The sequence below is a fragment of the Lynx canadensis genome, chromosome B3, assembly GCF_007474595.2.
Source record: "Lynx canadensis isolate LIC74 chromosome B3, mLynCan4.pri.v2, whole genome shotgun sequence".
NCBI lineage: Eukaryota > Metazoa > Chordata > Mammalia > Carnivora > Felidae > Lynx > Lynx canadensis.
The window spans coordinates 58,298,099-58,325,468 of record NC_044308.2 but is presented as its reverse complement, the minus strand read 5'-3'; the positions used below and the strand labels follow the sequence as shown (position 1 = coordinate 58,325,468).

The window sequence follows — 27,370 nt, the reverse complement described above, 5'->3', positions numbered from 1 at the left end:
AAACATATTTAACACTTCAAGGAACTAGAAAAGAAGAACAAACTAAGCTCAAAGGAAAGAACAAAATCAGAACAGAAATAAATGAAATAGAGGCAAAAGAGATAATAGAAATGATCAGAGATAATAGAAATGATCAGTGAAACTAAAAGCTGGATTTTTTTAAAAAAAAGATGAACAAAATGGACAAAATTTCAGCTAAGAAAGAGAGAGGGAAGACTCAAAATCAGAAATAAAAGAGGAGATATCACACCTGATAACACAGAAATACTAAGGATCATAACAAACTGCTACAAACAATTATACTCCAACATACTAGATAACCTAGAAGAAGTGGACACATTTCTAGAAACATACAACCTACCATGACTGAGTCAGGAGGAAACAGAAATTCTAAAAAGATTGATTACTAGGAAGAAGATTGAATTGGTAATCAAAATCCTCCCAACAAATAAAAGCCCAGGATCAGATGGGTTCATTGGTGATTTCTATCAAACAGTTAAAAAAGATTTAATACCCATCTTCTCAAATGCTTCCAAAAAACATAAGAGGAGTGAACACTTCCAAACTCATTTTATGAGGCCAGCATTATCCTGATACTGAAGCCAGACAGGGACACCACAAGAAAAGAAAGTTATAGGCTAATATTCCTGATGAATATAGATACAAAATTTCCCAACAAAATATTAGCAAACCAAATTCAACAGGACATTAAAAGGATCATTCACATAAAGTGGGATATATTTCTGGGATGCAAGGATAGTTCAACATACACAAATCAATAAATGTGATATACCAGTTTAACAAAATGAAGGATAAAAATCATATCATCTCAATAGATGCAGAAAAAGCACTGAACAAATTCAGTATCCTTTCATGATAAAAACTCCCAACAAATTGGGACAAATGGAATGTACCTCAACATAATAAAAGCCATATATGACAAACCAACAACTAACATCATACTCAACAGTGAAAAGCTGAACACTTTTCCTCTAAGATCAGGAATATGACAAGGATTCCCACCTTCATCACTTTCATTCAACACAGTACTGTAAGTCAGGGCCAGAGCAGTTAGGCAAGGGAAAAAAAACACCTAAATCAGAAAAGAAGTAAAATTGTCTCTGCTTGTAGAAATGACATGATCTTATGTATAGAAAACCCTAAAGACTCCACCAAAAAACTGTTAAGAGCTAATGAATGAATTTAGTAAGTTAAGGACATAAAATCAATATATAAAAATCAGTTGTGTTTGTAGAAATGACATGATCTTATGTATAGAAAACCCTAAAGACTCCACCAAAAAACTGTTAAGACCTAATGAATGAATTTAGTAAGTTCAGGATATAAAATCAATATATAAAAATCAGTTGTTTTTCTATACACTAATAATGAACTATCGGAAAAAGAAATGGGATTGTAAAATCCCATTTACAAAAATAAAAAAAAATCCCATTTACAAAGGCATCAATGATAAAATACTTAGGAAAAAATTTAACCAGGGAGATGAAAGATCAGTACACTAAGAACTATAAAACACTGATGAAAGAAATTAAAGAAGACATAAATGGAAAGATGCTCTGTGTTCATGGATTAGCAGCATTAATATTGTTAAAATGTCCATACCACCCAAAGTGATCTACAAATTAATGAAATCCCTATCAAAATTCCACTGGCATTTCTTTTTCATGGAGAAAAAATCCTAAAATTCATGTGGAACCACAAAAGATCCTAACTAGCCAACACAATCTTGAGAAAAAACAAAGCTGGAGGCACCACACTTCCTGATTTCAAACTATATTACAAATCTGTAGTAATCACTATAGTGATTCTCATAAAAACAAACACATAGATTAATGGAACAGAATAGACAGCCCAGAAATATAAACCCATGCATGTATGGTCAATTCATTTTTGACAAAGGAGTGAAGAACATACAATGGGGAAAGGATGGTCTCTTCAATAAATGGTGCCAGAAAAACTGTATATCCACATGCAAAAGAATGAAACTGAATTCCTATCTTACATCATAGACAAAAATCAACTCAAAATGGATTAAAGAATTGAACATGAGACCTGAAACCTTAAAATTCTCAGAAAAAAACATAGTGGGTTAAGCTCCTTGACATTGATCTTGGCAACGAGTTTTTTGATATGATGCTAAAAGCACCAACAACAAAAGCAAAAATAAGCGAGTGGGACCACATAAAATTAAAAAGCTTCTGCATAACAAAGGAGAACTATCAACAAAATGAAAAGTCAACCTACAGCATGGGAGAAAATATTTGCAAACAATACAACTCAATAGCAAAAAACCATAATCCAATTAAAAAATGGGCAGAGGAATAGACATTTTTTCTAAAGAAGACATACCAACAGGTACATGAAAAGGTGCTCAACATCACTAATTAGCAGGAAAATTAAACTCAAAACCACAATGAGATATCACCTTATACCTGCTGGGATGGCTATTATCAAAAAGACAAGAGGTAACAAATGCTGGCCAGGATGTGGAGAAAAGGAAACCCTCATACCCTATTGATGGTAATGTAAAATGGTACAGCCTCTATGGAAAAGAGTATGGAGGTCGCTGAAGAAATTAAAAATAGAATTATCATATGATCCAGCAATCCCACTTCTGGGTGTACATCTAAAAGGAAATGAAATCACTATCTGTACTCCCATGTTATTCACGGTAGCCATGATAGCATTATTCACGGTAGCCATGGTATGCAAATAACATATATGTCCACTGACTGATGAATGGATAAAGAAAATGTGGTATATATACACAATGGAATATTATTCTTCCTTATAAAAGAAGAAAATCCTGGTGTTTGTAACAACATGGATAAACAATTATGCTAAGTGAAATAAGCTAGACAAAGACAAATACTGCATGATATCATTTATATGTGGAATCTAAAACAAAAAAAAAAAGTCCAATAGAGAATCAGAAAGCAGAATGGTGATTGCCTAGAACTTAAAAATTATGTGACACAGTGTGCTGTAAATGTGGTTTGGTATATAACATACTGAGATAAAAAGCTATATTTCTTAGAGTTCTGTGGATGAGCTGAGTTTATGGTACAAACGGTACATATGAAAGTTACATGAATATTTAATGATACAATTTTCTGGTTGTCACACATTTGTATGTAAACCTGCAAACTCCTTAACATTATTACACAGTAAACAAAAAATATCTCCTGTATGCAAACTTGCAAGGAACATCCATTTCTTAAAGGCCTTTACTTTGAGTGTTTTGTTTTAGTGACAAATTTGCTTCAAGTATACAGAGAATCCTTTAAAACAATGGGTTTCAGTGGTAAGAGGGGGTAATTTTGCCACACAGAGGACATTTGGTGATATCTTGAGACCTTATTAGTTGCCACAACTGGGGGAATGCTACTGACATCTACTGGGTAAAGGCCAGAATTGTTGCTAAACATCCTCAAATGCACAAGTCAGTCCCCACAACAAAGAATTCTCTGATCTTAATATCAACATTGCCAAGTCTGATATACTCTGATTTAAAATGTTTTTTTTTAATTTTTTTTAACGTTTATTTTTATTTTTGAGACAGAGAGAGACAGAGCATGAACGGGGGAGGGGCAGAGAGAGAGGGAGACACAGAATCGGAAGCAGGCTCCAGGCTCTGAGCCATCAGCCCAGAGCCCGACGCGGGGCTCAAACTCACGGACCGTGAGATCGTGACCTGAGCTGAAGTCGGACGCTTAACCGACTGCGCCACCCAGGTACCCTAAAATGTTTAATATATTTCATATATCTAATATTATTTATAATATGAGTAATACTATAGCCTTAAGAATGAGTTTCAGAAGGATGCAGGGGTTCCTTAAAAAGTTAAACATAGAAGGGGCACCTGGGTGGCGCAGTCAGTTAAGCGTCCGACTTCAGCCAGGTCACGATCTCGCGGTCCGGGAGTTCGAGCCCCGCGTCAGGCTCTGGGCTGATGGCTCGGAGCCTGGAGCCTGTTTCCGATTCTGTGTCTCTCTCTCTCTCTGCCCCTCCCCCGTTCATGCTCTGTCTCTCTCTGTCCCAAAAATAAAATAAACGTTGAAAAAAAAAATTGAAAAAAAAAAGTTAAACATAGAATTATCCCATGGCCCCCCAATTCCACTCCTAGGTATATGCCCAAAAGAACGGAAAACAGGTATTCAAACAAGTACATGTGCAGGCACGTTCATAGCAGCACTATTCATAATAGTCAAAATGTGGAAACAATCCAAATGTCCATCAATTGCTGAATGGATAAACAAATGGTGTTATATACATACAATAGAATTTTATTCAGCCATAAAAAAGCATGAAGTACTGATATATATGCTACATGATGTAACCTAGAAAACGTTATGTTAATTCAAAGAAGCCAGACACTAGTCTTATTATTGTGTGATTCTATTTTGTATGATTCCATTTATATGAAATATTCAGAATAGATAAATCCATAGAGACAGAATACAGATTGGTGGTTACCAAGGACTGGGGGAAGGGAGGAATAGGGAATGACTATTCAAAGAATGTAAGTTTTACTTTGGGATGGTGGAAATGTTGTCAATATTCACAATATTGTGAACGCCCTAAATATCACTTATTTTTCACTTTAAAATAGTTTTACGGTATGTGAATTTCTCCTCAATAAAGTACACACACACACACACACACACACACACATCTATCTATCTATCTAGATATAGATATATTAAACATGGATATGGGTATTTGTATGTTCCCATAGCTAATCTACTTTCTTCTCCTTTACAATTATCTGAGCTCAGAACCTCCTGGTCTTCTTTCCAGTCTCCACTCCTCTCTCTTCTCCCATATTTTCCAAACTTGACATAAAACAAAACGAAGCCCCGATAAACTGCTTCTTGACCTGGACAATAACAATTTTACCCTAGCCTGGTTTCTTTCTGAGAGGCAGTGCAGTGCAGTGGTGGGTGGTACTGGACAGTAGGCCGGGTTCTGACTGGGGCTCTGCCACTTACCCCTGGGTGATCTTGGGCAAGTTCCTTAACTTCCTGTGTTTTTGGCATCCTTGTCTATAAAATGGGGATAATGGAACCTGCATTCTAGGTAAAGGTTTTACCTAGGTGAGGTTTTAAAGGGATCAAAACAGTGCTCACTGTTAAGCCCAATGTAAGGGTTAACTACTATTGTTACTACTTAAAGAACTGAGTTCACGACTATTAATTTGAGTTATGTATGCAATTTAGCCCACACAGGGAAGAATGCAGGACGGAGAAAGCTCTATATCTCCTTGCATAGGTAAGGGCCTGCTTTCTGATTCTCCGTTTCCTATTTAAAGAAAATCTGGTCTAAACTCTCGCACATATAGGACCGCACTGCCATAGCAGGAAGCCTGACAACACCATCACCTACAAAAACAGTCTCACAAGCGGGAGGAGCGAGCAGGAAAATCTGGTACTGAACTCGATCTCAGCAAATGCTACGCCGACTCCTAGGGCTAAGAGGCACCCTCAGAAGGCTAAAGTAATTTGGTCAGAAGAAGACTGGGCGGCCCAGTGCTTCCAGGGAGGCGCGCTCCTTCCTGGGGGCGGGGCGAACATGCCACTCGGCGTCCTGAGCGCCTGCGGCAGGTTTCCGCATGTAAGTCGCACCCTCTCCCCGTGCCCCACACCCGCAGCTCAGGTACAGGATTCTCAAGCAGAAAAGGGTGGAGGCTAAGGGAGAGCGGGCAAGAGAAAAGAGGACCGGAGAAGTGGGGGTTGTGGAAGGGGGGCTCTGGTGGGATGTGGGGTATCAGTGTGGAAAGGAGACCTTGGGCTTGAGGAAAGGAGGAGAGTGGCAGACTGGGTCACTGAATGGGTGGAGTCGGATTTCTAACCACTGGAAAGCGTCTCGTGCATATTGTTCCACAGCCTGACGTCTTTGCTTATGTGTGGGGCCGTCTTTCTAGGCCAGTACATACAGATCTCCCTCGTTTATTTTATTGGCTACATGATATTACATATAAGGAGGTACGCTAAGGTATGTGTTTCCTTATTAATGGACATTTAGATTGGCTTATATTTGGCCAGTTATTTCTAGAGACTTGAGGTAGGCAAAGTTTGTGTTTGACTCCCACTGTTGACTCACCTTTAGATTCCTGATCTACTCTTGGTGAAAGCCCTTGGCTAAGCTAGTGGTTGTCAAGCATTTAAAGGGCTATCACCTCTGCGGGAATAATTGCCTTTTAAGACAGGAATACAAAGATTAGGAGCCAGAAGATCTGGAGTCCTGACCAGAGTCCCTATGCAGCCATGTGAGTGGTCTTAGTCTAGTTCTATTTCTGCATATTGAATGTGATGATAATCATATGTACCTTACAAGCTGCTAGAAATTTGAATTCATGTATGTGAAAAAACCGTATTGTGTAAATGGTAAGGTGCTCCAAAGATATTCTTTTTTTTAAATTTTTTAAATGTTTATTTATTTTTGAAAGACACAGTGACAGTGAGAGCAGGGGAAGGGCAGAGAGAGAGGAAGACACAGAATCCAAAGTAGGCTCCAGGATCTGGGCTATCAGCACAGAGCCCAACATGGGGCTTGAATCCACAAACTGTGAGATCATGACCTGAGCTGAAGCCGGATGCTTAACCCACTGAGCCACCCAGGTGCCCCAGATATTCTTTTCACAAGTAAAGTGTAAGGACCTTATATAGAGAGGCTTTGCTTCTTTATACATGAACATTTGCTTAGCACTTATCACTCCTGGCATTGCTTAACAAGATTTACATTTTTTTTTCTTTTCCCTCCATTTAATCCATACAACAACCCTTTGAAGAAGGTACTAGTATTATCCCAGTTTTCCTTTTTCTTTTTTTAATGTTTGTATATTTTTGAGAGAGAGAGAAAGCATAAGTCGGGGAGGTACAGAGAGAGAGAGTGGGACAGAGGATCTGAAGCAGGCTCTGCACTGACAGCAGAGAGCCCGACATGGGGCTTGAACTCGCAAACCACGAGATCTTAACCTGAGCCAAAGTCAGCCATTCAACTGACTGAGCCACCCAGGTGCCCTTTTCCGAGTTTCCTCCTTTTCAAAGGAGGAAAGAGAGGCTTAAATTAAGTTGCTTAATTAATTAAATTAACTTGCTCCCTACAGTCACATAGTAAGTGACAGAGCTGGGATTTGAGCCCAGGTGTGACTGATTCTAAAGCCCTTACTCTTGGGGCGCCTGGGTGGCTCAGTCGATTGAGTGTCCGACTTCAGCTCAGGTCATGATCTCATGGCTTGTGGGTTTGACCCCCGCATCGTGCTCTGTGCTGACAGCTCAGAGCCTGCAGCCTGCTTCAGATTCTGTCTCCAGCTCTCTCTGCCCCTCCCCCACTTGTGCTCTGTCTCTAAAATAAATAAACATTAAAAAAAAAATTAAAGGCCTTACTCTTAATCACTATGTCCACTCTTATAGCATCTCAGCCCTTCCTGCCTTCCTTCCTTCTCCATTCCAGGCCCACAGGTTTAACCCAAATGATCTCATCAGTTTCTAAAGTATTTATACTTTCTGAACTACTTGTGTGCCAATCATGTCCTGCTGTGTGGCATCTTTTGTATTTTTGTCTCATTTTGCTATTTGTCTTACTGTTGGCTTCTGTTGCAGCAAGTAAAAAATGATTCCTATTCAAGCTAGCAATTCCCTCAAAGACAGAATTGTCTTCATGCAACAAGTTGCTTTTATCAGCTGAGTGTGGAGCTTCATAGGAGCAGAGAGCAAATCTGTTTTGTTACCAAAGCCATAGGAGCTAGCACTGTGCCTCACACACACACACACACACACACACACACACACACACACAAGTTGTTTAATATTTGTGAAGAACAAAGAAGATGAAACTCCAAGGGTTTGGGCTTGAATACCTGGGACACAACAAAAGGAGAGGAAATGTCTGCCAAATCAAAGAACACAGATAAAGCACTTATACTTCCTGGTACAAAATAGCATTTTTTATTTTTTAAATGTTTACTTATTTATTTTGAGAGAGAGAGAGAGATTGAGAACATGAGTGGGGGAGGGGCAGAGAGAGAGGGAGGGAGAGAGAATCCCAAGCAAGCTCTGTGCTATCAGCTCAGAGCCCGAAACAGGGCTTGAACTTGCCAACCATGAGATCATGATCTGAGCCAAAATCAAGAGTTAGAAGCTTAACTGACTGAGCCACCCAGGCACTCCCAAAATAGGATTTTAAATCCATGTTAGTTATTATTGCTACATAAGTTTAATATGAATAGGTTTGTGGAAAGGTAGAAAATGGGAAGGCAAAAAAAAAAAAAAAAAAAAAGGAAGAAATAGAGCAAAATGATACTGGGCTAGGGCTATTTGTGAAGAGATGGCCAGTGAGGACTTCTCATAGGCAGGATAGGGCAAAGGGCATTTAAGAAAAAGGATACCGGGGCACCTGCATGGCTCACTTAGTTAAGTGTCTGACTCTTGGTTTCCACTCAGTTCATGATCTCATGGTTCATGGGACTGAGCCCTGCGTTGGGTTCTGCAGTGACAGTATGAAGCTTGCTTGGGAATCTCTCTCTCCCTCTCTCTGCTCCTCCCCTGCTCATGCTGTCTTTCTCTCTCTCTTAGAATAAATACACATTAAAAAAAAAAAGAGAGAGAACAAAGGTACCTAATATCTACCCTGCCTTAACCCCAACAACTTTGCCCTCAAATCTTCAATAAAAGTCCACTCTCTATATATTCCACTGCCAGTGGTATTTTGGAGAATTCAAGAATTCAGATGGTGTGCGGTGTTGATGGTGTGGTATAGGCAGTCCAGTCAACAGAGATTCTCATTTAGGACGCTGATGCAAAACCATTTCCATTAAGTCTTATAGGATGGGAGATTCTCCAGTGGGTGAATTTTGGGACATCAAGACAGCTAAACCTAAAGTTACACTTCTGTGGTTACTCTATTTATTCTGTGTACGTTGTATGTATGTCATGTCCCCCCAGCTGGATTGTAAATTTTTGCAACTAGAAATGACGAGAAATGAGTAGAATTTGTATGGCACTTTTCTATGTTTGAATTTCTTTTCTTTACACTAACTCACTGAAATTAACAAAACCTTTTGTGGTAGGTGTGACGGTGTCATGGTCCAGACCCCCTCCATTTTAAAGACAAGGACAATCAGCCAGAGGTTAAATACTTGCTTTTGGTTACAAAGCTAACAAGGACCTAAGCCAGCCTTGTATAGTGAAAAAGGACATGGCTTATTAAGGCTTTTCACTCTCTGGATGATATCTAGCTTTCCAATCTCCTTCTTACCACTGTCTCATGCCACCTGTCCAAGTACACAATCACCACACAGAACTATTGACTTTCCCTAAGAAATCTATACCTAAGTGACTTTGGAAAAGTCACCTAACCTCTCAGAGCCTCTGTTCTCAGTTATGCAAATGAAGATAATAATGGCTTTGTTAAAGTGTTGTTGTGGAGATTAAATGTCTTAACCTTAAAGCACTTGGAACATAAAGATGTTTAAAGAATGTTCTCTCCTTGGTTCCCTGGCTTTCTTTCTCTTTAATATCTTCCAACTTAAAGTTCAATACTTCCTGCAGAATTCTACCATATATTCCTTATATTTCTCTGCAACTTTGATGACACCTGATTCCATATCCTGTGCAAGTCCTACCACTCTTCCTGGGACCAAAGATAGTCTCAGAAGGGGCTAGAGGCTGGTAGCTAGAGGCTGCTCGGGATGGCTTGAAGCATCCAGACAGGAGCCTCCTGCCATGTTTAGGGCACAAGGCCAAAGATCAGAACTGATGAAACCAAATCTGTTCTTAGGTGATGGGGATGATGTAGATCAGGGAAAAGAGACAACTAGGTCATCAAATGAATTCAAAACAAATACGAGACACTCATGGTAAGCACTAGTCATCAACAAGAAGAACATGACATAAGAAATTACATTAGAAGAATTACATGACATAAGAAGCTTACATTTTTCATTAGACTGAGTAACTTCTATCAGTTTTTATTTTTAAAAACTCAACTCTTGCTTCCAGAAAGGCAAAGGCATATTTTTGAATTCCCCAAATTCACTTTTTCACTGTCTCAAGGCTCATGTTTATCACATTCAAAAGTACAGAGATTTACTTTGACTATAAAAATCCTTTCCATATATTTTAAGCAGGAATCCAAACAGGAATATTGAAGCCATTTTTAACTTAGAGAACAGTAATTTCTTTGCCAAAATCATATTTCTACTTGTCAAGAGCTGTCATTCCCTCAGGGGAAGTAAACATTTATGTCTGTGGCACTGAATGCCTCATAAAGAAACATTAGAGGAGGGTAACCCCTTTTCCATGGTGACAAGACTGATTTGAATTATTCATTAAGTGAAGGATATTCATTTATGATTAACCAAACTCAGGATGATGCAGAAAATTTCCCAAAGAACATATTATCCTTCAGATATTTTACAATGGAGGGCTCCTGTATTCATGGTTTTAGAAGCAAACTATGACTCTGTGAGTGGGGAAATTATCCTTCAGCTACATGGCTATAACTTATAGAACAAAAAACAATACCAATTTATTTCCTTAGTGGATTTCAGAGACCAGTTAGATGTTTAAAATAATTTTTTAGAGTAGCTAGACAATGGAAGGCATTATGATAGTCATGTTTTTATAAAGGCAAAATGCTCAGCTGCATTGCATAACTGCATCCCGCCTGGCTGGTGGCCACCATTATTATGAATTTGTTGTAAATGCATTTGGCTGCTTGGCTGTCTCCTACTGCTGTAGACAACAGCCCATGGCATTGTTGAACCACTCACATGTGTCTGGCTCTGTATCAAAGTGCTGACTGAGTCCAGCGGTGCTTAATAAAGTCTTAGAAAGGGTGGGAGAAATGCTCATAACAGTCATATCACATATTAGTCACACACACAAATCTCAATTACTATTAATAATAACAGTAACATTTGCTGAGCTATGGGTAGCCACTTATACTGGGTATTGCCTGACAGTCCTCACAAAAACCCTATGAGGCATCCAATTGTCATAAAGCCATAGCCATAGCCCCTGCTGCTATCTGGCCCCCACATGTAGAACTGACTAGGAGGAGGGACCAAAGCACCTGAAAATTGGCCAGAATAGACTGCAGAGGCTCTAGCTTCCCAAGAAGCTACCTGATGGGGCTGGGTAAAACAATCCAGAAGTGTTGAGGAGTTAAAGTCTGGGGGTGTGGTAAACCTTAACCAATGAGATTGGAGACAGAAAGAAGCCAGCATTGTAAACGCTGCCTCCTGTGTGGTGGATGGTTCTGAGAAGCAGTAGCTTTGTAAGTACTCTCTGGAGATGCCCTGTAAGATGAAACAATCAGCTTTGTTTGCAATGAAGCTATGTCCATCTTGGTAATACATCCCTTATGTTTGTTTTTGCTTTTTCACTACTTCACTTCTGTTTTCTCTCACATGTACTTCCCTGGGGGAGTTGCATCCATCAATAAAACATTTGCACATAATCTTTTGTTTCCAGCTTTATTTTCTTAGAACCTCAGTTAAAAATGCTCGTACCAGGAGTGGTCTTTATGAGCAGACCCTCAGGGGTGCCTCGGTGGCTCAGTCAGTTAAGCGTCTGACTTCAGCTCAGGTCATGATCTCACAGTCTGTGAGTTCAAGCCCTGTGTCGGGCTCTGTGCTGACAGCTCAGAGCCTGGAGCCTGCTTCAGATTCTGTGTCTCCCTCTTTCTCTCTGCCCCTACCCTGCTCATGGTCTGTCTCTCTCACTCTCAAAAATGAATAAATGTTGGGGCGCCTGGGTGGCTCAGTCGGTTAAGCAGCCGACTTTGGTTCAGGTCATGATCTCGCAGCCCGTGAGTTCGAGCCCCACGTCGGGCTCTGTGCTGACAGCTCAGAGCCTGGAGCCTGTTTCAGATTCTTTGTCTCCCTCTCTCTGCCCCTCCCCCGTTCATGCTCTGTCTCTCTCTGTCTCAAAAATAAATAAACGTTAAAATAAATTTTAAAAAATGAATAAATGTTAAAAAAAAAAAAAAAGACCAGACCCTCAAAATGGGATTTAGGAGTTGAACAGCCAACCTATCTGAAAGCAATAGGAATGGTTTTCTTGATGGCAAGTGAGATAATAATTCCTGCTATGCAGTGGCATGCATTACTGTAACCAAGCTTTTCACCTACAGTAAAGGTGAGATGAGGTGCAGGTGGAAGATAAGGCATTGGGGTACCAAGTAGATGCTGTACCTGACTGGTATGGGAAAAATGATAATGATAAGAATTGAGGAATAAACTGGTTGCTTTTAATAGCATTAGAAGTCTTGCAAAACAACAACAACAGCTTGAAGCAGCTAATCGCCAATGTAAGAACATTATGAAAGCCAGAGGATTTCTGTGGCAAACGTAAAGGAGATTCCCATCTCTTGCAGCAGTAAGTTGGACACTGTTGAAAATTAAGTTCAAGATCTAGCGTGGCAGAGCTGCAAAAGAGATTGAATGCATAGTTTCAATAGGTCTTCCATGTCAAAGTCTTTTCCATATAGGAAAAATGTGAGACCTTAACACCTGGCCAAGAAATATATGGGTGGATGAGCCTCAGAACTTTGAGCTCCCAATTGTCCCTAAATCTTCTTAGCCAAAAGAAGCAGACCATTTCCTCTTAACAGAGGAGAACAACCTCCCCATGCCTGGAGACCATATATGAACTCACCTGAAATAGATTCATTCATTGCAAGATGACTCTTGTTTTCCTCAAGACATGCCTCCATCACCGGTTTTGCCTTCAGTCTGATAACTGGTGTTAGAGCTCTGCACAGCCTGAGCAGGGAAGTACAGGTCCTATGCAGAAGGGATTCACCTACATTCCAAAATCATTACAATTGAGAATATGTGGGGATCAGAATAATACAGGAAGGAACTTGACAAAAGTGAAGCAGAGCCAGATTTGAAAAGACTTTGGTTCTAGGTAGGATAGAAGATTGAGATAATCTCTGATGTCACGTTCTTTTGAATAATGTACATTGTAGGAAAATACCCCAGGAGTGAATCCCCTACTGAATGGTGTTTAGGTGGGAGATTCATCAACTCAATCATTCTATAGAGGGGTGTCTTAACTGATCTCCAAATGTATTCAGAAATTGGCAGTTTAGAGAATCTGTGGAAAAGTAATAGCACTTTGGTAAGCTGTGGGCATGAACTGATATGCACAAGGACTTTCATTATTTTAGTAGGCATTTTGGGAAGGTGTGTCAGGGACATAGAGTTAAGAGAAAAAGGAGATAATAAGTATGGGGGATAGAATGGGGCTTATCCATCAGTTAAAACCAATGGTCTAGTTTTGAGTGCCTTTGGAAAGAAGGTTTAGGTTTATTCATTTTTTAAAGTTTATTTATTTTGAGAAAGAGAGAGAGAGTGTGTGTGTGCGAGAGTGGGGGAAGGGCAGAGAGTGAGGGGGAGAGAATCCCAAGCAGGCTCCACGCTGTCAGCACAGAACCCATTGAGGGGCTCAACCTCATGAACCATGAGATCATGACAAGAAGGTTTAGTTTTAGAAAAAGTTATAAACTCATGAAAAAATTTAAGAGACTGAGATTATTCACTATATACCAAAATTCAGTGGGCAGGAGAAAATGGAGCCATAAGGCTAGGGAACGGGCCATTTTTCTTTTTTCTTTCTCTTCGCCTCCATGTAGCTTTGGGACTCCAAAGGCTCCAGATGACCACCATCATAAGTCTAAGTGGTTACCGTCAGTGACTATTGCATCTGGAAGAATGACATTCTCACAGCACTGGTAGTAGAAATGGTAGCCAAGCCTCTCAACAAGGTAGCTGGAGCAAGAGAATTCAATATTCTTGGGAACACCAGCAAAAATTGGATGAGACTGTGGTATTAGGAGCTAGTGGCTAAAGGTGTGATAAACCAAATAATGATCCTCCAAAGATATCTATTTTCTAATCCGTGGGATCTGTGAATATGCTACTTTACAAGGAAGAAGGCACTTTGCAGATGTGATTAAGGTTAAGAATCTTGGGATTTGGAGATCATCTGGAAGTATCCCTGTGGGCCCATTGTAATCACAAATCCTTAAAAGCATATCTTTCTTGGCTGTGGTCATAAAGAAAGAGATGTAACAACAGAAACGTCAATGAGATTCTGCATTGCTGGTTTTGAAGATGGAGGAAGAGGGTATGAACCAAGGAATTGGGATAGGGAGTGCTCTAGAAGCTGAAAAAGGTAACGAAAGGGATTCTCTCCAGAGCCACTAGAAAGGAGGATAGCTCTGCTGACACCTTGCTTTTAGTCCAGTGAGACATGTGATGCACTTCTGAATTGTGTTGCATTTACAGAATTATAGGATATTCAGTCATTTTAAGCTGGTAATTTGTTATGGCAGCAGTAGAAAACTAATACACAAGGGGTGCCTTGGTGGCTCAGTTGGTTAAGCGTCCGACTTCGTCTCAGGTCATGATCTCACAGTTTGTGAGTTCAAGAGTTGGGCTCTGTGCTGACAGCTCAGAGTCGGGAGCCTGCTTGGGATTCTGTGTCTCCTTCTCTCTCTGCCCCTCCCCCACTTGTGCTCTGTCTCTGTCTCTCAAAAATAAATAAATGTAAAAAAATTTTTAAAAATAAAAGAAAACGAATACACAAGACAATGAATGTAGTGGATAAGAGATCTTATAATTGGGATTAACATCAAGATGATGAAAGGCATGGGTCCTCAGGTCCTTAGCAGGATAACTCAAAATAAATGCATAGCTAGACACATTGTAGTAAAACTTTAGGTCTTCAAACACAAAGAACAAAATTCCAACAGAAGAGAGAAAAGACAAATTAACTACAAAGACACAATTGGACAATGAACTTCTCATCAGCATAATTAAAGACCAAAATACAATAGGATAAATTCTTCAAAGTACTGAGAAAAATAATGGTCAAATGAGACTGCTATCCCTAGCTAAACTGAAGGAGAGCTAACGATATTTTCAGACAAAGTAAGACTGATGATTTTTCATTCATATATCCCTGAAAGAGCAAATAAAGGGTGTCCTTCAGAAGCTGGTACTTCTATATCACTTACATATTAGTAAATGCATTTTTGGAAGTGCAGTTTCACTTGAGGAAGCTCAAAAGAAAGGCTGGGGGGGGTCACTTTACATATGGTTTATCAGCATAAAGACTAAAGATTAAATTTTATAATAGAAAATAAGCTTCTATATTCACTGCATAACATTAAAAGTATTTTTATTTTTATTTTTTTCAGTCATTCAACCCACAATTTTTATTCATTACCAATCATGGAGGAAGCAATTTCTTATGGTGCCATTAGTGATTATCTGAGTCCCTGTATTTATATGCTTATGTAAGAAAACATGTGTAATCATAACATCAAAGCAATCACTTAGGAACCAACCACAAATAAAATTAAATCATTTTCCACGCATCTCTCTCCAGACATCCCTTGAAGTTTTGCAGTCCATGACTTATGTGGCTATAGGAAGTGGGCCTTTCAAGACTAATATCTAACTCTCCCAATAATTTAATACTTTAGTCTCTGTGCAAATACAAATCACCTGCAAATTGAGATTAAAATTCTTATATAAGATACAGAATTTCTAGAAATAAACATGATATGACACAAAGCTTTTGACAGTTAAGGGTTATGCCCAATTAAAGACCAGCTCACACTGGGGCGCCTGGGTGGCACAGACAGTTAAGCATCCAACTTCGGCTCAGGTCATGATCTCAGTCTGTGAGTTCGAGCTCCACATCGGGCTCTGTGCTGACAGCAGAGATCCTGGAGCCTGCTTCAGATTCTGTCTCCCTTTCTCTCTGCCCCTCTCCTGCTCACGCTCTGTCTCTCTCTCTCAAAAATAAATATAAAAAAAAAAAATTTTTTTTAAACAAAAAGACCAGCTCACAACTGGAGAAAGAATCAACAAGGATAATGACATAGTGTAACTGAACCAATATGAGTTCGCTCTTTGGTGAGTCACAGATAGAAACTATGCCAGGTAGGTTGTTGCACAAAGGAAACTGTATTTGCAGCAAGTGGGATCACAGGGAATAACTCGCAAAGCCATGACTTTGCCAAGCAAGGGTGAATGGGTTCCTTTTATTTAGGACCAGGATGAATATTTAGATAGGGAAGCCTTGTCATCATAAGCAGAGGCGGGCATAAGGCCATGTATGCACCTTTAGGAAACATGTCTATACGTACATCGTATGTTACGTAAATGGAGCTTATGCTCCTCCTTGGATGAAGATTTTAGAATTATAATAAATTAAAGGCAGTTGTCAGTCATTCTAGAGGTTACCCCATGGTCCATCTTCTCAGGCATGAGTTGGGGTTCACACTCAAACTGGTCTGGGTGGTCTGGGCTGGCTGGAGGTCTTGTCAAGGCAGTCCCTACTGCTTGCGGGGTGGTTTCAGTTTCCATTTGCCTGTGCGCAGAATCGCCTAGACAGAGTGGTCTTCACTGTAGGAGGAGGCGTAGGTGGTCTGAACCCTGGACTCCAAGCATCTTCTTGTTCCCCAGTAGCAGTGGTCTTCACTGCCTTCCTCCCCGCAAGTGAGCCTCCCACCCACCAAAAATATTTTTAAAATACTTGTTTGGAGGATGCCAAATTATTAGACTGCCTGGGCAGGTGCTGTCAGGACCCTTTCTAGAGGATGCAGAATGTGAATGTTACCTACTAGAGCTTATAAAGTTCACCTTTCTGGGATTTCCAGGGAAATACTGAAAAAGGGAGGATCTGGAAGGTGATTTTTTTCTGATATCACTCTCCATTAAAAAAAATTTTTTTTAATTCATAAAAGAGAGTGCCACTTCTGCCCATAAATCATTACTGGGATGAGAAATGTCCTCCCACAGTAAACAATTAGGAAAGTGGACAAAATGTTTTAAATGACTGTTTTCAGGCATTAGAAAATACTCAGTAAGGGACTGTGACCCCTGAGAGAATGAGTACAAGCAAGGTGAGCCCTGAATCTGTCCTCCCTTAATGTCGTGCTACCCAGGAAAGATCCACATCCTCTGTGGCCAAACTTGCAGAAGCACAGTTTACTTGTTCTTTCTACTTCCTCACCTTCCATTCGCTCCTCAGCCAAGTGCAATTTAACTGTCATCACAAACTACTGTATTAAATACTCCCACTAAAGTGATCAATAATAACCTCATCGTTAGATATAATGTACACACACTTACTAGTCCTATTTCATCAGGTACCTCTGCAGCAAGACCCCTAAAACAACCCCTTCCCATTTGAAAAAAAAAATTAGCTATTTTTAAGTTTACAGTATGGTAGTGTTAACCATATGCTCATTGTTAAACTGTTTTCTAGAACTTTTTCATCTTGCAAAACTGAAACTCCTACCCACTGGATAACAACTCCTCTTTCCTCCTCCCCCCAGACCCTAGCAACTACCATCCTAATTTCTGCTTCTATGAGTTTGACTATTTTAGATACCTCATATAAGTAGAATCATGCAATATTTGTCCTTCTGTGACTGGCTTATTTTACTTAGCATAAATAATGTCCTCAAGATACATCCATATTGTAACACATAACAGGATTTCCTTCTTGTTTAAGGTTGAATATTATTCCATTGTATGTATTTACCATGTTTTCTTAATCCATTCATCCATCTATGAACACTTAGGTTGCTTTCACCTGGCTATTTTGGATAATACTGCCATGAGCAGGGGTGTGCAAACCCCTACCTCTTGAAATTCATCTGTTTGTTTCCATTATGCCAAACTTTCTTGTTCATCTACCTCTCTGGCGGCCTATTCTCTGTTTGCTTCATTTGGTTGTTTTTGTTTTTCCCCTCACTTGCTCTTTATGTGTTAAGTATTTTCAGGGATTTTGTCAATGGGCTTTTCTTATTCCATTATTTATATCTTGATTTTAAAAAGCTAATCCACAGGATTTCATTGTTCTTCAAAGCTTCCGAAACTATATTTCTAACAGTTTGCCAAACATTTCCACCTGTGTGTTCCAGTGATATCTCAAACTAAATATGTCCAAAATCAAACTCAAATCAACATGCTTGTCTACTCTGTCAGCTCTAAGTTATGTTGTAGGTATACAAAGATGAATAACTTCACACTTCCTTCCCAAAATGCTCTTCCTCCTGCACCCTCTACATTTTATAAATATTATCACTGTTCCCAGTCACCCTGGGAAAGGCCTCTTGGTCACCTCACATCTCTTTCCTCTCCATGTCCTATTGATTGTCTCAAACATCTATTTCCTCTGCCTTTTCTTCTCACTTTTTTGCCCCTGGACTGTCACAGCTGCCTCCTAATTGGCCTCTAGTCCACCTCCCACACCACCTCCACCAGGATGGTCCTTCTGAAAGGGGTCATGCAGACCCCTTGCTCAAAATGCTCAGTGACTCTTCGTTGCCTATAGGATCATTCTAAGATCCTGGGCGCGGCACAGAAGGCCCTGTCTGACATGGCACCTATATGCCTTTCCTGTATTCTGCTTCACCATCCTCATTCTCCCTGTTTTCTTGAAACATCATATTATGCTGCTGTTTTCAAAATGCTAGGCTCACTCAAGCTTCCCAGTCATTTCCCATTCTGTGTCCTCTGTCAGAGATGCTCTAAAGTTCTCTCCCACCCCCGTCTTCCATGTTTTCTTAGCAAATGTATCCTCTCTTTCAGCTCCTACTTCTCAAGTCTCAGCAGTCATGGCTTCCCCCGCAATTTCCCTGGGGATGGCTCTAGATCTCTAATCCGAGGCAGTGTGGAGTAGTGGAAATAAGCCCAGACTTGATTCACGAGGCCTGGTACTTCAAATCCTGATGCTGCCACCTGCTGGTGGTGCCAGTTTTGTCTGTTAGAAAATTTCGGTCCTCATAGGGACCTGGGGGGGTGGCTGTGAGGTTGAGGAGTAACATCCCATCTCTGCGGTACTTGGAAGAAGGTGCTGAAGAAAAGCTAAATTAATTACTTTTCCTGTTGTCAAATTCACTTAGATATATAAGCATCAACTCAAAGTCCATTTTTACTTATTTTCAAAGCAATTCCTCCTCTAGATATGTCTCTTTCCATCAGTAGCTGTCATTTTTTTGGTCAAAAACCTGTCATACTGGATGTCTCCTTATTCTTCATCTGTCCATACTTAATCAGCCTTGTTCCCTTCTTCCACCATCCTACTCTTATATTTTGGAATTTCATTGTTGTCTGGCTGGTCTTAAGTACGACTTTACCAATGTCACTCCTTTGTGCCAAAATCCTCAATGGGTCTATATTAGCTATGAAATAAAGCCTAAATTCTTTAGTAATTTCACATTTGGCCACATAGTTGCCAGATGTAGCAAATAAAAATACAGGATGCCCAATTAATTTTGAATTTATTTAATTTTTTAAATAATTTACTTTGTAAGGTTTATTTATTTTTGAGAGAGAGAGAGAGAGAGCACAAGGGAGGGTCAGGGAGAGAGAATTCCAAGCAGGCTTTGTACCCTCAGCATGGCGTCCAATATAGGGCTCCATCTCATGAACTGTGAGATCATGACCTGAGCCGAAATCAAGAGTCAGATGCTTTAACGGACTGAGCCACCCAGGGACCCTTAATTTTGAGTTTTAGATAAAAAAATTTTTTTTGTGTAAGTATATCACATGTGATATTTGGGATGCAATTATACTAATAATTTATTTGCTGTTTATATGAAATTCAAATTTAACTGGACATCCTGTATTTTATCTGGCAAACCTCTCTGGCCCTAACTTCTCTCTATTTGGTCCTATATTTCAATACTCTCTGTGAATCTAGGCTACTCGTGGTCTGTCCTTAGGTTTCATGTTGCTTGTCACTTGTATTTTGGCCTCAGGTGCCCAAGGAGAAAAAGTACAGCCTTTGGAATCAGAAAGATCTAATTTTGAACCTCAGCTTCCTTGCTTACCAACCCTATGCCTTGGACAACTAATTTAACTTTCCTAACCTGAGTTTTCTCATCTATAAAATGTGAGTCCTAATACCCCCACATGAAAGAGAGGTTGTGAGGAACAGATGAGGTATACAAACCTAGGACAGTTGAGGTCTACTGTATGTATTCAACATGTTAGTTTGTTGTCATTGTTGCTAGGACTTCTGTAGAGCCACTCTTTGGGCCCTCAGTTGCACTACCAGCCATGATTTGCAAGATGCAATGTGGTCTAGGTTACATTTGTAAGTCACAAAGCCTTGAGGGGACATCAGGGTGATCTCTCCTAGGTGACCTGCGTTCCCAGGTCCTACTCTGCAACCTGGAAGTAGGAATGAAGCAAACTGTGCTATGCAGCAGTGGGGATCTGGGATCAGGGAGCCTCGGGTGCTTGCCAACACTGGGATCCACACCTGCCTCCATCGGCTCAACCCTACAAAACCTTCTCTCCACCTTACTCCCTCTCAACCTGTATCCCATCCTTGTCTGTTTATTGACAAATGTCTTTAAAAGGTAGTCACATTTGCTGTTTCCATTTCTCCATGTAAGACTCAGCTTATGCTCCAGTAAGTTTTTTGAAATAGTACTTTCAACTGTCTTCAGTCACCTCCTGATTGCCAGGTTCAGTCTATTGTTTACTGATGTATTTGAAACTGCTGAGCACTCCTCTTCAAGTTGAACTCTGTGACACTGACCTCTTCTGGTTTCCTCTTACTTCTCTGACTGCTCCTTCTAAGACTCTTCTGCCTGTTCCTCATGTATAACTCTTCTGAGCAGGACAGTGGTAGAGTAGGGAAGCCTCTCAATTCCCTCCCGAAAGTCCACTGAAATAATCAATAGAGCATGGATATAGGGGGAAATAATTTGTCACTACTGAAAACTAAGGTTGGAGAGGGGTGCCTGGGTTGGCTTAGTTGGTTAAGCGGCTGACTTTGGCTCAGGTCATGATCTTGCAGTTCATGAATTCAAGCCCCACATCTGGCTTTGAGCTGCCCCACATCTGGCTTTGTGCTGACAGCTCAGAACCTGGAGCCTGCATCGGATTCTGTGTGTCCCTCTCTCTCTGCCCCTCCCCCCTCCTCTCTCAAAAATAAACATTTAACAATATTTTTAAAACAACTAAGGTTGGAATCATCTACAAACTAAAAATCCAGAAGAATCTCTTCTACCAATAACCATAGGCTTGGATTAGAAAGAGCCAGCGAAGGCTTCGTCCCACCCTCCTTCTTGAGGGAGGACAGCTTACCAAGAATTCAAGTGGCAAAACTCCCTGGCTGACTCCACCAGCACTCCCTACCTTGGAGAGACAAGGGCAGCACTGTTCTAGCATCAAGGAGGTGAGGTGGGTGGCGGGGCCTGCTAAGAGGCCCACCACCTAAAGTACCTACTGGCCTTTGTGGACCTCTGACACTGAACTCCATCACTAGCTTACAAGGACAGGTTTGCTATAGTCTGAAGCAAACATTAAACAGAAAGCTGAGTGCTGTGTGTGAAGGCCTGGGGGTCCTTTTCCAGAGCATCACAGCAGTGCACAAAGCTCCTAGCTGTGGCTCAGCCTTCCTCTTCATTCACAGCCCTGGCTGGTGATCTCAGTACTCCGTACCCCCAGCTGCACCCACCCTCACTTCGATTTAGTCCAGGCTGTCTGCTGTTTGCCCATGCCCACCCCTTGCATCTCTCCCCTTCCTTCCCTGGTTTTCCAACTCCCATTGGCCTTTTGACCAACCCAATTCTGTCTGTCAGGGATGTCACTTCAGCTGAAATAAACACTTAAAGCACCCAAGCACCCTCCCACGTTATAGAGACCTACTTTGGCTAGTAGTTTGATCAGGATAGATAGTGCCTTCTAAGGTGAGGAAGTGAGCTTCAGCCAGCAGCAGAATGAATGAATTTACATTGAATTTCAAGCAGTTTGCGAAAATGCGACTGGTCTCTGTGGGGGAATAGCCAAATATAAAATAAATCAATCTTTGCCTCTCAGGGAATTAAATTCCATTGTTGGACTTTTGCATGCAGTGAAGGGAGCGTGTCCATAAAAAACACTTCATTCCCTGCCCCAGTTCAGAGTCAACTGAAAGACAAAGGAGTTGGTCAGATGGATATCTTTCATATGAGAGAAAATCTGCCATTCTCCTTCAGTTGTCCCTTCTCCTCCCATCTTCTCCTCCATGTCATTTTCTTTCCTCCCTGGCAGAGAGGTAGTGAGGTGGGGAGTGGTGAGCTGCTTGGAGGTGATTTGGCAGTATGCTCACTCACACCAAAGGACACAGCACACTGACGTGGAAGGGAAGAAGCTGCACAGAAGCACATCGATGTCGTGCCCACTGGTGCCCAAGAATGAAGAGATGGCGTACACAGCAGTTAGGCAGAGGAGACAACCCACATGGTTGGGAGACTGTTTACAATAAGCAAATAAGAAAATTGAGCAAATAATTAAATACGTTCAGGATTAGAGAGCCAGGTTTCTCACCATTGGAGAAGGTAAAACATGGAAAGAGGCAACGTTTGAAAGAACTCTGAAATGTACTGGCATTAGAAGTATTGGTATAAGTTCAGGGATATGTTGTGGCGCGTGGGTGGCTCAGTCAGTTAAGCGTCTGACTTCGGCTCAGGTCATGATCTCGCAGTTCATGAGTTTCAGCCCTGTGTCGGGCTCTGTGCTCACAGCTTGGAGCCTGGAGCCTGCTTCTGTGTCTCCCTCTCTCTCTGCTCCTCCCCTGCTTGCACTCTGTCTCTGTCTCTCAAAAATAAATAAACATTAAAAAAAAAAACCCTTTAAATTCAGGGATATGTATATACATATATACGCTTCCTAAGTCTGCCTACTGAGAAGTCAAGAAGCCATGACACTCTAGTAGCAATGAGCACTTCTAGTAGCCAGATCTTGTTTTCAAATACCATTCTTCTCTAAAATACCAGGACTCTTTGGTGAAATGGTTGACTCCAGGGCTGGGGAAGGGAACGTTGGACAAGAAAATCCTGGAATATCTTGTTTCACAAAGCAAGAAAGTATTCACAAAATGATGAAGACATGTCAAAAGATCATAGCAGCCCCTTAATGGAAATCCCATCAGCCCAACGTGGATCAACTTATGCATGAAAATAATGATAGCAATTTATTATAACCAGTGAATAAAGTAGAAAACCACGGCTCCAAACTGATATCAGTAAATGAAAGCATAAGTGGGGAGGAGAGAAAACTTTTTACAGGAGGCTATCAACAAATAAATGCAGCAGTTATGCATGTAGCAGGAACACTCAGATCAACATTCAGATGAGGTAGCGGTTCATTGTCCGGGAAGGCTAGGATTGTTAATTGGAGATTTGATGGCATAGTTTTGCAACACATCCTCACAAAGTACTAGTCAGCTACAAAGGGAAAACTGCAGATGCCAACATAACCAGGTGATTCACAGTAACACCACCAGTGGTGAGATGGATTAACAACACATGCCCCATCTCAACCCTTAAAAAGTACATGGCATCATTTCTGAGGAATTCCTGCCAAGAAAGCCAGACCCAAGTGTGGTGGTGAGGAAACATCAAACTGACTAAGGTTAAGGATCATCTCTCCAGAGTATACGACCTGTGTTCTTATTTATTTATGTATTTATGTATTTATATTTATTTATTTTTAACGTTTGTTTATTTCTGAGAGACAGAGCATGAGTGGGGGAGGGGCAGAGAGGGAGAGGGAGACACTGAATCCGAAGCAGGCTCCAGGCTCTGAGCTGTCAGCACAGAGCCCGATGTGCGGCTCGAACTCACAAACTTGTGAGATGATGACCTGAGCCGAAGTCGGATGTTTAACCGACTGAGCCACCCAGGTGCCCCGCAACCTGTACTCTTTAAAACTGTCACAGACATAAGAGGTAAAACTGCTGAGGCTATGAAAGGCAGGGAAAAGGGAGAACAGTTTCAGACTAGGAGGCTGAAGAGATTTGACAACAGCAGCGTGTGCTCCTGGAAGGGACAGTGTGCCAGAAAGGAAGAAAAGTTGTTGGGGAAGTTGGTGAGATTTGAATGGGGGAGGGGGAAGACATACAAGTCTATGAATTAGATGATGATGTTTTATTAATGTTGGGGGGTTATATGGTAGGTAAGCAGCAAAGTGTCCTTGATTTGGGGAAATACACACTGAAGTATTTAGGGGTGACAGGGCATCATGGACACAACTTGTTCTCAAAAGGTTCAGAACAGGGGCGCCTGGGTGGCTCAGTCGGTTAAGTGGCCGACTTTGGCTCAGGTCATGATCTCACGGTCCATGAGTTTGAGCCCCGAGTCGGGCTCTGTGCTGACAGCTCAGAGCCTGGAGCCTGTTTCAGATTCTGTGTCTCCCTCTCTCTCTGACCCTCCCCCATTCATGCTCTGTCTCTCTCTGTCTCAAAAATAAATAAACGTTAAAAAAAAATTAAAAAAAAAGGTTCAGAACACAGCTAATTATTTTATACATGTATATAATTATATATAACATATAAACATAATTTATATTGCATGTACACACACAGTTATGGAGCAAATGTGATAAGATGTTTACAATTAGAAATCTGGGTAAGGGGAATATTTAAAAATATTCTCATAGTTTGAAAATAAAATCAAATTTATTTTCAACAAAGTTAGTAATTTATCCATTTCAAAAATTATTTAAAAAATTAAAAGGAATGTCAGCTTTTTTCCTTTTTCTTTCTCTTCTTTCTTTCTTTCCTTCCTTTTATTTTCTTTCTTTTCTTTCTTTCCTTCCTCTCTTTTCTTTTTTTTACTTTTCTTTTCTTTTTGCTTTCTTTCAACTGAGGAAAGCTAAGTTGAAGAACATATAGCACTTTTCAGCCCAGGGCAAAGAGCTGAGGACAACCTCAGGCCTTTCCTTGCAGGAACAGTGTCTTTACAGACTAAAATATTTGCATACTGAGATCAGGCTGGGTCCCAAAGAGGATGAAGTTAGAGGCTGAGCCTTATATTTCCTGTCCCTTCTCCCAAACTCATCATTCACATGAGTGTCTGCCTAGCACATCTCAAATATAAAACCCCAAAAGAGGAGTGAGCAGGGGGAACCTCTTTCTAGTTTAAGTCTTTCTACTTGGAAACACAAAGACTGAACATAAGTACTATCCCTCAAAAGTCTTGTTTTGAGGAAACTCTTGTTTTTCAGGTGTTGGCAGGTTGCCCTAGGAGCTCCTCAATTATCTTGGTGTGCATCTGAGCCATGCAGTGGCCTGGGATTTCCTCTTCTCTGGTCCTACCATCCACAGAGACCAATGTGTTATTCTTACCATGGGTGTGAATGCTCTTGGGGTTGGTACTGCTTATTTACTATCTGCATGTGCTGTCAGCTCTCAGGCAAGCAACTCTGTGCCAGGTACAGAGTCAGAACCACTGGATCACCTCCCCTAAACTGATTCCCAGTTGGGAAAGCCCCACTTTTCTATTTCTCAGCCCACATGGGAAACTTCTCCTAAGAAGTTAATCTACTTGGGGCGCCTGGGTGGCTCAGTGCACTGAGTGGCAGACTTGGGCTCAGGTCACAAGCTCACATGGTTCAAGAGTTTGAGCCCTGCATCGGTGACAGCTCAGAGCCTAGAGCCTGCTTCGGATTCTGTGTCTCCCTCTTTCTCTGCCCCACTTGCGCTCTCTGTCTCTCTCTCTCTCAAAAAATAAACATCAAAAAAATAAGGAAGTTAATCTGCTTGGGCAATAGCTGGGCCTTAGTATACAGCAGCTTTTGGGTCATTTTTTGATGTTTCAGTCTGACCAAGGAATCAGTTCCATCCTTCTGCTTCTATCTGCCCATGCTGGGCCACGGACAGCTATGACAGAATCCTCCCAGGTCCCAGCCAGCTCTTCCCCTTCTTTGGAATTGGTCTTTCTCTCTTTCCCTTCTGCCAGCCACCCCCCGCTAGCATTCAGTCAGAAAATTTTAATTGGGTTTTACATATTTTTAAAGTTTTTCATAGCATTGTCATTTTACAAACGAGGAAAGCAATGCTCAGAGAGGTTAAGATGCTTACCTAAGATCAACCAGCTAAGAGGTGGCAGAGCCAGGACTTAAGCACCCTCTGACTACACAGCTGTGCCCTGCATCTCAGTCAGGGAGGCATTCAAGGCTCCACACCCACTGGTCTCTAGTCTCTGCTCCATCACACCCCTCTGTCCTCCTGACACTGTAGTTAGTGCTCTGATTGACCAGTACTCTCATTCCTTTGCCTTTGTCCATGCTGGTTCTTAAGTCTTGAAGGATACTTTCTCATTCCTCATCTATAGGAATTGTACTCAGTTTTTAAAACTTACTCAGCTCAAATATAAATTATTAGTTATAACTGCAGAAGACTCATGAAAAATGACATTGAAGTTAGTAAAATCATGAGTGACCATGGGCTTGCCTACCAAATTCGACAATGTTAAAAGAAGGGGATATGTCATGGAGCCTCAAGAAGACAGTTTGGGGCATGTGAGGTAGGATCACATGAAACAGTGAGTGTTAAACTAATGAAACACGTTATTTAAGGGGTGATAAAGCTGAAAGATCAACAACTGACATTTATTGAGCCTTAGCCTCAAGCCAGTCCCAGGAGGTAAAACGAAGAGCTTATTTTTAACTGGAAAGACATGTGCTTAAGTACACAATTACAGTACAGTGAGACACATGCCATAATTTGGTACCATGAGAGCTTTGGCTGGGTCTGGCGAAATAAATTTATAGGTGTTGCTACACTTATTTCTGGAAAGGAACCAGAATTTCTCAGGTAGCTAAGTGGCAATAGGGAGAGAAAGATCTTCTAGACAGATCAAGCAACAGTGTAAAAGCATGGTAACATGGGAAAGTATGAAGTGTTTGCGTTTGATATTTCTAGAGCAAAGGTTAGTGTGTGCATGTGTGCAAGACTTGCATGTGTGTGTGTGTGTGTGCGCGAGTGTGAGATAGTCATGAAGTGTAGGTGGATGAAGAGTTCTAGGAAGTAAGACTAGGAAGGTGGTATAAGGTTTTAACACGAAGGGTTGATGTGAAATGTTCATGAGTTTTGCTTTTTTTCCTCTATACTTTTGAATAGCTTCATGATAAGATTTTCTTTTTGGAAAAATCATTTTGGTTGGATAGTGAATTAAAAATAATTAAGTCTAGAAGTAGAAATTCCAACAAGAAGGCTACTGTAGTAGTTCAAATGAGAGATGATAAGGGCTGGTGTGGTAGACAATGTGGTGTCCTGCCCGGATCACCTGTCACCAAGTGGGAGCCCCCATCCCCAGCAGTGACTGTGGATGCTAACAACTCATAGCTGACCCTTTCTCTAGAGAATTACCCACCACTGACTGCAGCCACCTCACCCAGAAAACAAACTATGATGTCCACCCCCTGCCAACGACTGCCTTCAGTCAATGACTGCTAGAGGGGTATAAGAGATTGGCCCCCTTGCCTTAAGGGGCATAATTCTGCTGTGTGGTTAATGCTTCAAGTACCTTACCT

General features: G+C 41.0%; 1 long non-coding RNA gene across 1 annotated transcript; it reads left to right on the top strand.

Moving 5' to 3' along the window:
* Positions 1 to 211: 211 nt before the first annotated feature.
* On the top strand, positions 212 to 16,077 carry LOC115516004. The gene is made up of 3 exons (XR_003969456.1): positions 212 to 370; positions 5,158 to 5,163; positions 16,067 to 16,077. It is a non-coding gene; the product is annotated as an uncharacterized LOC115516004 (long non-coding RNA).
* The last annotated feature ends 11,293 nt before the right edge of the window (positions 16,078 to 27,370 follow it).